Raw genomic sequence first — 9,664 nt, forward strand, 5'->3', positions numbered from 1 at the left:
AGCAGCCACCACAACATCTTCCAACAAGGCCATGTGTTGGTTACACTGAATCGGCTGCCTGTGCTCCTTCCTAGGGTCAAGCCCTTAACCTCTGTGTTCAGCCTTCAAGGTCATCAGAGCAGCCCCTGAACTTCCCGCTTCTGTTCCACCACCTTCCTCTCAACAGGACATATTCAATGATCACCAGCACATGTGACTGTTTGTATCTACATTAACTATAATTAAAGAAAACAAACAGTTAAGTTCCACAGTCACATTGGTCTAATTGGCTTACCTACTTCTTCTAATTTCAGTTAGAAATGGATGCATTCTGATGAATGAAAGGCTCTGCTAAAGTATCCATCCTATCATGTTCAGGTGCTCAATAGCCACATGTGCCTTGCGGTTTCTCTAGGAAAGCACAGTTACAGATGACATTTCTGTATTGCAGTTTCCTTGGACAATGCTGGTCTACATCATTCGTGATGCATACAGCCTTCTGTAGTCTTGTATCTTAAAAAATCATAAATAGAATCAGAACTCTCCTCTGGTCTCTTTTCCTCCTCTGGGCACTACTCTACCCCTCTACCACCACTTGCACTATAATCCTTCACAAAATGTCTACACTGGTTTTTCTTGGCTTTATTTTTTCCCTTTAATCTCACTTCATTAAGTCATTCTTCCTCACTATTCCATGTAAACAACTTCTGTCAAAGTCACCCAGAGCTTTTTGCAAATTCCAGTGATCAATATCAGTCTCATACTACTCAACCTGAAAATCACTGGACACAGTTCATCTGAATGCAGTTGTCCTTCCTGGATTTCCAGGACAGTGCCTGATTCCCTCTCCGCCGATGGCACTCTGATCCTGCTCAGTCTCCATGGTGTGTCCACTTAACCCGTTCCAGCACCCTGTCTTCTAACCCTTCTCTTCTCTCACTGTCACTCTCCTAATAATATTGCTCAGTTCCATGGCTTTGAATACCACCCTTACACCAAAAAATAAAAAGGTTATCCAGTTGAGAATTTCTGGATCAGACCTCATCCCAAATGCCACCCTCTGTACCCACTTGCCTCTCACGGTGCCCATTTGAATGCCCAGCAGGCCTCTCCTCTTGGGTGTCCCCAGCTAGACTCTATACCCAGCCACATTCTGTCTTACGTCTCCCCCGTTTAGTGAATTCCAGTCCTTTCTTTGTGTCGCTCAACCTACATCTTGGTCTCTGTCATGACTCTTCCTTTGTCTCACAGGCACATCCAATCATGTGGCAACTCAGATCCATTCTTTATCTAGTTTATATCTAACGCCTCATGACTTCCTAACTCTTCCTTCGCAACTGTAAATGTTTAGGCCACCATTCTCTCCTACCTGAAGTATTGCAGAGTCCAAATTGGTCTAATTGGTTTACCTACTTCTTCTAATTTCAATTAGAAATGCATTCATTCTGATGAATGAAAGGCTCTGCTAAAGTATCCACCCTATCGTGCTACCGCTGAGCTCAGCTTCCTGTCTCACCAAGATAGAAGATGGTAGTCTCCATAGAGTGGCCTCCGAGTCCCTTCATGCCTTCCACATGACCATGGCACTCGCCTTCCTCTCTGACTCCTCTGCTGCCTCTCCTCCTTGAGCTGTGTTCTGCTGCACAGCCCCTAGCTGATTGGCACACGGTCCACAGCCCCAGTCTTTCGCTGCTCAATCTTTACTGCCTGTTTTTTGTGTCTGTACTAAAACACGCTCCTGACCGTACTACAAAAACAACCACCCCAGCATTCACTCTGCTTGTGTTACCTCCCCATTGAGTTTGAATTACTAATGTGCTCACTCCACTAGCATTTTATTTCTTTACAAATTAATCAGTGAAACCATCAAGTTTAAATACACATTTTACAAGGAAGTAGCAAATGAGGCTGTCATGGAAACGCTAGGCCTCCTCACTGTCCCCCTGGCCTTCCTCCTCTGGTCATTCTAAACCAGCTCTGATCTCTCATTCCTGACCCTACATTGTTTTTCATTTTAGTGTCCACACTCAGACTTCCAGGCTTTTGTTTCTATTTGCTTCTTGTATTGAGTAACTGCTCAATTACTAACTAAGTTCACATGTAAAGTTACTAGAAGCAGGCACAAGCCTCTGCCTCCTTCACTGTGTGCATCTGCTCCCCAGTTCATAGAACACAATACATAGTATTTGCTTATAAATCATTTCCCTTTCTTTCTATCTCTACTACAATAGGGTATTATAATGGTCTCCATTAAATCATGTGCACAGAGATTGTGTTGCTTCTGCATTTCATTCTTGGATAGCAGGAAATGATGCAGAATGTTAAAATAAAGAGAAGCTTAGATCTTAAAGTTCTAGAAAAACAATGTTACCCAACTCCTTCATCAAGCATAAGAGAAAATAAAATTCCCAAAAAATGATGCTGGACACAGGCAGGACTGATGTTGAGATGTGAAGTGACTTCTACTCACTTTTCTCTTTTTTCTTTTTCTACAATGGTCTGCTTCAATATAATCCAGATTCTGAAAGCATTCATAGAACTACTTTGTTAAATTATATTCCTTGTCCAAGAATTTTTCTTTGAGAAAAATTTCAATCCTTATTGAATTCTCTGAAATCATTTCAATTCTTTCTCTTTGTACAGAAGTCTATAATTAAACAGACTTGGTCTTTTATAAAAATAAGGATGCCAGCTCACAAATACAGCTTTCCAAAGGGCCCTGGCACATTGTCCTATTGCTACACTATTCATTTTAAAATCTGGCTTCTGCTGAATGCTTAGTGAAGTTACCCCACAGACCATCTTGTATTTCAGAACCACATATACACAGAATGCGCATGTGGTAAAAACATCTTCAGAAGGAGTGGCACGTGAGCTGAGTCAGAAAAACATAAAAAGTTCAGCTAACAGAAAAGCAAGAAGGCCTGTCTTTCTGGGGGAAGACAGCGATGCATTTAAAGCACAGAGGTAAAGTAAGATACATGTGGAGGAAGTCGGTCTGTCTTGATGAGACAATGGGTCATAAACAGGAATAATGACCTACTTAGGAAAGAAAGGATTGGGCTCTGACTATCTCCGCGGAGCAACTCAAGATTGCAGACATAAAACATTGGTTAGAGAGAGCCACAGAACAGCCTATTTTCAATTTTAGCAGATAAGTATGACATTGCTCACCAAACAAAAGTTACAGACTAAGCCCTAGCTGCAGGTTAAGATGTATTTTACTTACTAAGAATGGCCTTGGTGGATCCCGTGCAATTCTTGGTACCACTTCAAATGGTGTGAAATAAGCATTTATGCAGATGATGGCAAAGGAATATTTGCATTTCGCCTCATGTGAACCTGTAATTATTTGCTTATCATCAGGTGGACTGTGTGTTGTGTCTGTGCTCAGAAACATGAGTGTTCCCATAGGTGCTTGTGCTCTGTTGGCAAATGTAACATCAATTGCTAACGGGTGAACCAGTTTTCCCATGTCACATTCCAATTAGTTTGGGTGATGTGAGCAACAAGTCTATTCACAACATCATTTGATTTATTACTATACGAACAAGGACATGATGTCTGAGCTCCAGGGCAAATGTCTACGATAAAAGAATAATAAATCTTCTCATCTACAAGGGCATATACTTTTCTGCCATATTTCAAACCATCACTTTCCCATAAGTCTTTTCCTGCTGTCACCCAGAGAGATCTGTGCTGAGTACAGCAGACCTATGAATGCTTTCAGTTCAGCTAGTGAGGTGTCATAACAAATACACTTTTGAATACAGCTATTGGTGCACACAAAATGTTTAATCTGCATTTAGCCTTTGTGTATTTCACAGCATCTTGTAGCATTTTGTCTATTACAGGTTTCAAGATTGAATGCCAGTGCTTCACCCTGTCCAATAGGTCTCACCCCAGCCAAGACCTTCACTCTATTTTTGTACCTCATTCTAACACTGGATTTTTCCACTTGGTTGTATGGTCATTTTGCAACCTTTCCACTAGTCTAATATGTAACCAAATTGCTGTTTTCTTCATCATTTGTATCTTGGAGGTCTGCATTTCCTGTGTCTTTGTCAGTCCAATCTTGTTCCACTTTAGTTCCACAGGAATTTAGCTCACGTGGCCAGTGTCAAAGTCATCATCATCCACCCACTCCACTCTTTGTTATGAAAGCAAGTATTTTACCATAGTGGATCATCTTCACTATCCATGTATGAGTCATCTAGTGATTCACTTTTGACCTCCTCCAAAATTACAAATCTGGTATTTAACGTGCCATTGTTCTGAATTCAGCTACTTATACCTGAAAAATGAAAAGAAAACTTCCTTGTAACAAATCTTGGAGGGGTGTGGGTCTATTGAACCCTCTGTGATGCTCGGGTAAACATATGCAAAACCAGTTGAATGGAGACTAGAAGTGGGTCCAAACCCCATTTTGACACTTTTGCACATGTTTGCACTCCTTGGTGTTCATTATACCAAGTGAGTAAACATGTAGATTGCTTTCTGCATCCCTCAGGGAAGTTGTACTGAAATGCAGTCCTGGCTATGTAATTCTAAAGTACAAATTGGCAGTAGAAAAGTGAGGGATGGGTCTGCTTGACCAAGGCCTAATAAAGTAACCCATGGTGCGAGGGGAAGAGACTGGAGGAGAGCCCAGAGAAAGGTCTGGTAAAGGTCAGAACCCCAGGACTCAGTGTTGAGGTGCTGACATTTCACTTGAGGCACTAGCCGGGCCACTTTGCACCAGCCTTCCCGAGCTGTCTAGCTTTCAGATAGGAACTCTGGAGTCCTGATGGCCCAGAGTTGTTGATGCTGATGTTGCTTTGTGGAGCCACAGATGATGGTCAGCACACCTCCCTGCCAGGCTCTGTGGCTGTGTTAATTTGTCCTTGCAACATTCTCTCCTGCACCCCATGGGCACCTCAGAATCAGCATTCTGAGTGGAAAGCCATCAGCAGCAGGAAGAGCCTTTAAGATTATTTTTGTTTCTGCTTGGGATTGAGTTCACATAGCCTAAAAGGAAACGGACACGCTTTTAACACATAACACCATTGTTCATCTAGCGGCATGAAATTGCCAGGTACTTAGTATGTGCCCACTTCCTTCCCACAAGCTCCCTTTTTCCTTCATTCCTGTGATGGGGCTGGGAGGCTGTCGGAGAGGAAGGGCTGATGGTAAAGCCAAAAGAAAGGAAACGGCTAGAAGTGCTGAGCAAAGGGTGGAAAGCACACACAGGCTTGGGGTAGAGGGCAAAGGATGAAGAAGGGGTGTGGGATTCCACAGCCACCTTCCAAAGGGGTCCCACTGTGTGAGCTGACATTGACAACCATCACTGTGCAAGAAATTGAGCAGCAGGGCTGGGGATTTAGCTCAGCGGCAAAGCGCTTGCCTGGCAAGCGCAAGGTCGTGAGTTTGGTTCCTGGTACCAGAGGAAAAAAAAAAAAAAAAGAAATTGAGCAGCCACAGGGCCGGAGTATGGCCCAGAAGGCACTCCGTACTGCCCAGCCTTTTCCACTGTATATCTGCATAATTATTTTCAGGTATGTGTCAGACTGGCACTTAGGTCACGTGGGGCAAGGACTGTGCTCCTCCTCTTGCCTTCAGAAAGGATGCAGTTCTGGAGCCTCTGTGTATGGTCTGTTGCAACTCCCAACTCTGCAAGAGTCCCCTGAGCATCAGGTGTCTAAACAAGGAGCCGAGAGTCGGGTAATTCTGAGGTGGGACAGAAAAGGTAGACAAAAAGGAGACAAGGAAAATTATAATTTTAAAATGAGAAAACCTTCAGTTTGGGGACAGAAGCTCAGTTTAATTTTTTCTTTTCTCTTTTCCCAAAACACAGGTAGGCCTGAGCAATTCCCTTTCACCTACAAATGGGTTAGGCCATTCCCTTGAACTTGGATGTGGTCAAGTTTCACCTGTGAAGAGATCACCTTTCACCTGTAAATTGGGCTTTCTCCTATGACTAGACCAGGGTCATCCTCCTTCACTCATCAAGGCCGGGGCTATAGATTGTCCAGTTCCATAGATTTCCAAGCCCCAAACGCATAAAAATCCCCAATTCCAAACTATAGTCTGTCTGTGTGTCTCTCTTTCCCACACTACACTCTTGAGTGGGCGCTAAATTTCTGCCTAATAAGCACTTCTTGTGCCTTTTACTGGTGATGTGTCCTAAAAATTCTTTTTCCACCACAGTAGTCAGTGAACCTCCAAACTTCCCTCCATATTTAGGGAAGGTTAAATTCTTCCTCTCAGCTTCGTTTCAGCTTTCTACTGTGTCCCACTATGTGGGAGCTTTCCTGCTCATAGGAGAGGCCCACAGCCTCCATCTCAGCCCTTCAAACTCCTCAGGCCCAGGTCGGTATCATTTTCTCTTGGGGAGACAGCCAGGAGGTAAAAGAAGCTTTGGGACACAACTTAGGCGTGACCAGCTGAAGCTCCTGGATTTTATTTTATTTTATTTTATTTCATTTTATTTTATTTCTTTCCCATTTCCCTCAACCTTTTGCCTTCGAAAGCACAGCTTCTTTTTTCCTCCTTTTTCTCTGTCCCTGTCTACAAGTTTCTGCAGGCTTGGTTTTTTTTTTTTTTCTCCTTTTCAGCAGTTGGAGGATCCCAAGTTCCTAGAAAATCAGTGCTTACATTTGAAAGGACTGAAAACAGGAAGCACTGACCACACCGCAGAGAGGGGAAGAGAAGCCAAGGAGGAGGCTCTCTGATTGAGGCAGACTGGGAAGGTGTGCCCTCAGGTCACCACACCCTGTTCCTGGGTCAGATGAAGCTAAAACTTGTTCCTCAGGAGTCAAATGGAAGGACAGACCCATCCAGTGTCTCCAGCAAGTCTTCTCAAACACCCAGCATGAGAAACCCACTTCTGAGACACTGCAGAGGGGACCAGGCTTTGGGGTGGCACCCAAGGGAGCAGCCTTCTTGAATCACCCACATCTTTGGTGCTAAACACTTTAGATAAAAGGAGAACTTCTAAACTGCTCTTTTCATTCTCTCTCTGCCCCTAAAAAAGCCTCAATCCCCATCTTATCCCTTCTCCTCTACCACTCCGAGGCTTTTGTCTATCGAAAACTCGAGTCCTCCAACCTTGCCTGATATTAGTGGTCAGGCTGAGGCAGAAAGCTGGAGGGTGGGAGGAGGCGGATCAGTGGGATCCAGGAGCTCAGGAAGATTTCTCATATTCAGGACCCTTCCTACTGTGTCCCACCATGTGGGAGCTTTCCTGCTCATAGGCGAGGCCCACAGCCTCCATCTCAGCCCTTCACAGCCATCTGCCATGACTTTCCAGGGGCACCTGTCCAGCACCACCTATAGGGTTTTTTGTTTTCTTTCTCTTTCTGTGACCTCGCAGAATTGTTCCTCTAAGGACAGCTTGCTTCCTTCCTCTACCTTATTTGGCTCTAGTACCTGTATTTCAGTGATAATTTATCTCCCTGTCTAAGATAGTAAGTGATTTGCAGTTGCTAGGTGACCTCTCCGGACCTCTTAAACCCTCGACAAGTTCCTTGTGCATGTTTCATGTCTGCAGATATAAAAAGCTTCAGGGTGAATTTTGAGTGAAGCCCGGCTGTTGTGTATGAGTCCCTTGTCCTGCTTTCTTGATCTGTAGATAAAAGTTGGAGTACTAGTTATGTTCCAGGAATATGGATGCTTATCCTGAGCATAAATAACAGATTTCTGCCTGACTAGCAGAGATACCTAGGCTACTCATGTCAGAAAATGGCACAGCTGCCAGCAGTGGGTGGCTCTGAGCCTGGGATAAGTTGTGCCCCTGGGCAGTTCCAACTCTGAGTAACAGGGCATGCTTCCACTTGGAAAAATCTGACACTGACATTCTGTCTTTTTTCTCCTTTGCTTCCCACCCCCATTTCTTTCCTCTCTGTACCTGTTTTCAAAAGTACACAAGCATGATCTCAAAGGCACGTAGTGCCTCCTCACTAATTATGGGTAAACTCAATGTCTATCCCCCAAACATTCATCACTTTTAGGCTAAATTTTTTGAACTTAGGATCAATTTAAGATGGAGAAGTATAGAAAATTGATTTTTCTTTATTCCTCTAAATGTAAATTCCTCTTTTTAAGGAGTAAAAAGACAAGACCTCAAGCTTGGTTTTATTTATTTATTTATTTATTTATTTATGGTACCGGGAATCAAACTCAGGAGGTTGCGCTTGCCAGGCAGGAGCTTGTGCTGCTGTGCTACATCCCCAGTCCCCAAGCTTGGTTTTATAATGAGGGAAAATAAGCAAAGATTCCATCTAGCAATCTGCAGCCTTTCTCCTCCTTGTCCCTGACTCTTACTCCTTATAAATATATAATGTGAAGTAACAGGAAAAGGTACTCAGAGGAGCTTAGAGAATTAAAAATATTTTTATGACTTACAAGAGAAAAAAAGAACTGCTAATTGATAGCAGGTAGGGAAATTTTCTAATGGACTAATCTATAGTCATAAACCTAAAGCTAAGAAAATAACTGTAATTCATGGTTAATGTATCTAAAAGTGAACTATGAATTAATGTAATTATTTTATGTATCCTATTTGTTTTCTTTTCTGTTTGTCTGCTGTCAATATGTTTTAATAACTGGTTAAAGAACCTGCAGCTGCTTCATTAAAAACAATTTTAAGTGGCCAATGATATAGCTCAGTGGCACAGCACCTGCCTGGCAAGCACAAGGTCCTGAGTTCAATTCCTGACACGGAAAAACCAAAATAACAAAAAAAAAATATTAAGCATATATCAATTTCTTTTTCTTGTTGCCCTTATGGACTTATAGCTATGTTAGGGCTTTTGATAAAAAGTTTTATAAATATTCAAGGGTAACTAAGCTCACTTAAACCTTAGAGGGTAAAAACTGCTTGGCCTGAGGGTTACATAAAACTTACAAATAGATACTTAAAGTTTGATAGCATAAAGGTTAGGTATGATTTGGTTAATATGTACATTTCTGTGTGTTAACTTTCAGGTATATGTTATCCTGTAAAAGTTTAAATTGTTTTATAGATAAATGAACTCTCATATTAGCCCAAATGATTTTTATTCACATGGCTTAATAGAAAGCTAATTTACTTTGGTTGGTAAGATAAGAGTAAACATGTCCTTAAAGTTGGTGATGTTTTTATCCAGATTGTTAGCCAATCAAGATAGTATTTATCTTAAAAAGTGAGTTTTAAAAATGCAATGTCTATTGTTTTCTGTGCTTGATCATTTTTCTTGATTAAAGATATACAAATAAATATATATTATATATAAATATATATATATAATATATATATATATTGAGAGAGGAGAAGAGAGAGAGAAAAAATGTATACACACTTCAGAAAAAGAAAATTTGTATTTTTTTAAATCCATGGTATAACCACATTTGGGACATCCTAGAGGATGTTGTATACCGCAGAAAACCCACTGCATTGCTGGCCCTTAGAGAAGAAATTGGAACTCTGTATGCAGCAATCTCAGTGATCAAGGTCACCCATGCAGCAATTTGTCCAACTAATAAATGTCTGGAAGGTAATGACCACCACTTTGAACACCTCTTGTAATTGTAGAGGCCTAAAGTAACGTATTAATCTCATGATGTCTTAACAAATTTAGTATTAAAGTATTTATACGTTTTTCTTTTCCTGAAGTGTGTATACACTTTTGCCAGACTCTATGTATATTTCTTCATATATATATATATA

General features: G+C 41.7%; 1 long non-coding RNA gene across 1 annotated transcript in view; it reads right to left on the reverse strand.

The window, feature by feature from the left end:
• Positions 1-3,753: 3,753 nt before the first annotated feature.
• Positions 3,754-9,664, reverse strand: part of LOC106146336 — an 11,495-nt gene continuing 5,584 nt past the window's right edge. The window contains exon 2 of the long non-coding RNA XR_001230721.1: positions 3,754-4,273. This is a non-coding gene — a long non-coding RNA (uncharacterized LOC106146336). The remainder of the gene's footprint in view (positions 4,274-9,664) is intronic.

This window comes from Chinchilla lanigera, unplaced genomic scaffold, assembly GCF_000276665.1.
Source record: "Chinchilla lanigera isolate Chin_1 unplaced genomic scaffold, ChiLan1.0 scaffold00073, whole genome shotgun sequence".
Taxonomy (NCBI): Eukaryota; Metazoa; Chordata; class Mammalia; order Rodentia; family Chinchillidae; genus Chinchilla; species Chinchilla lanigera.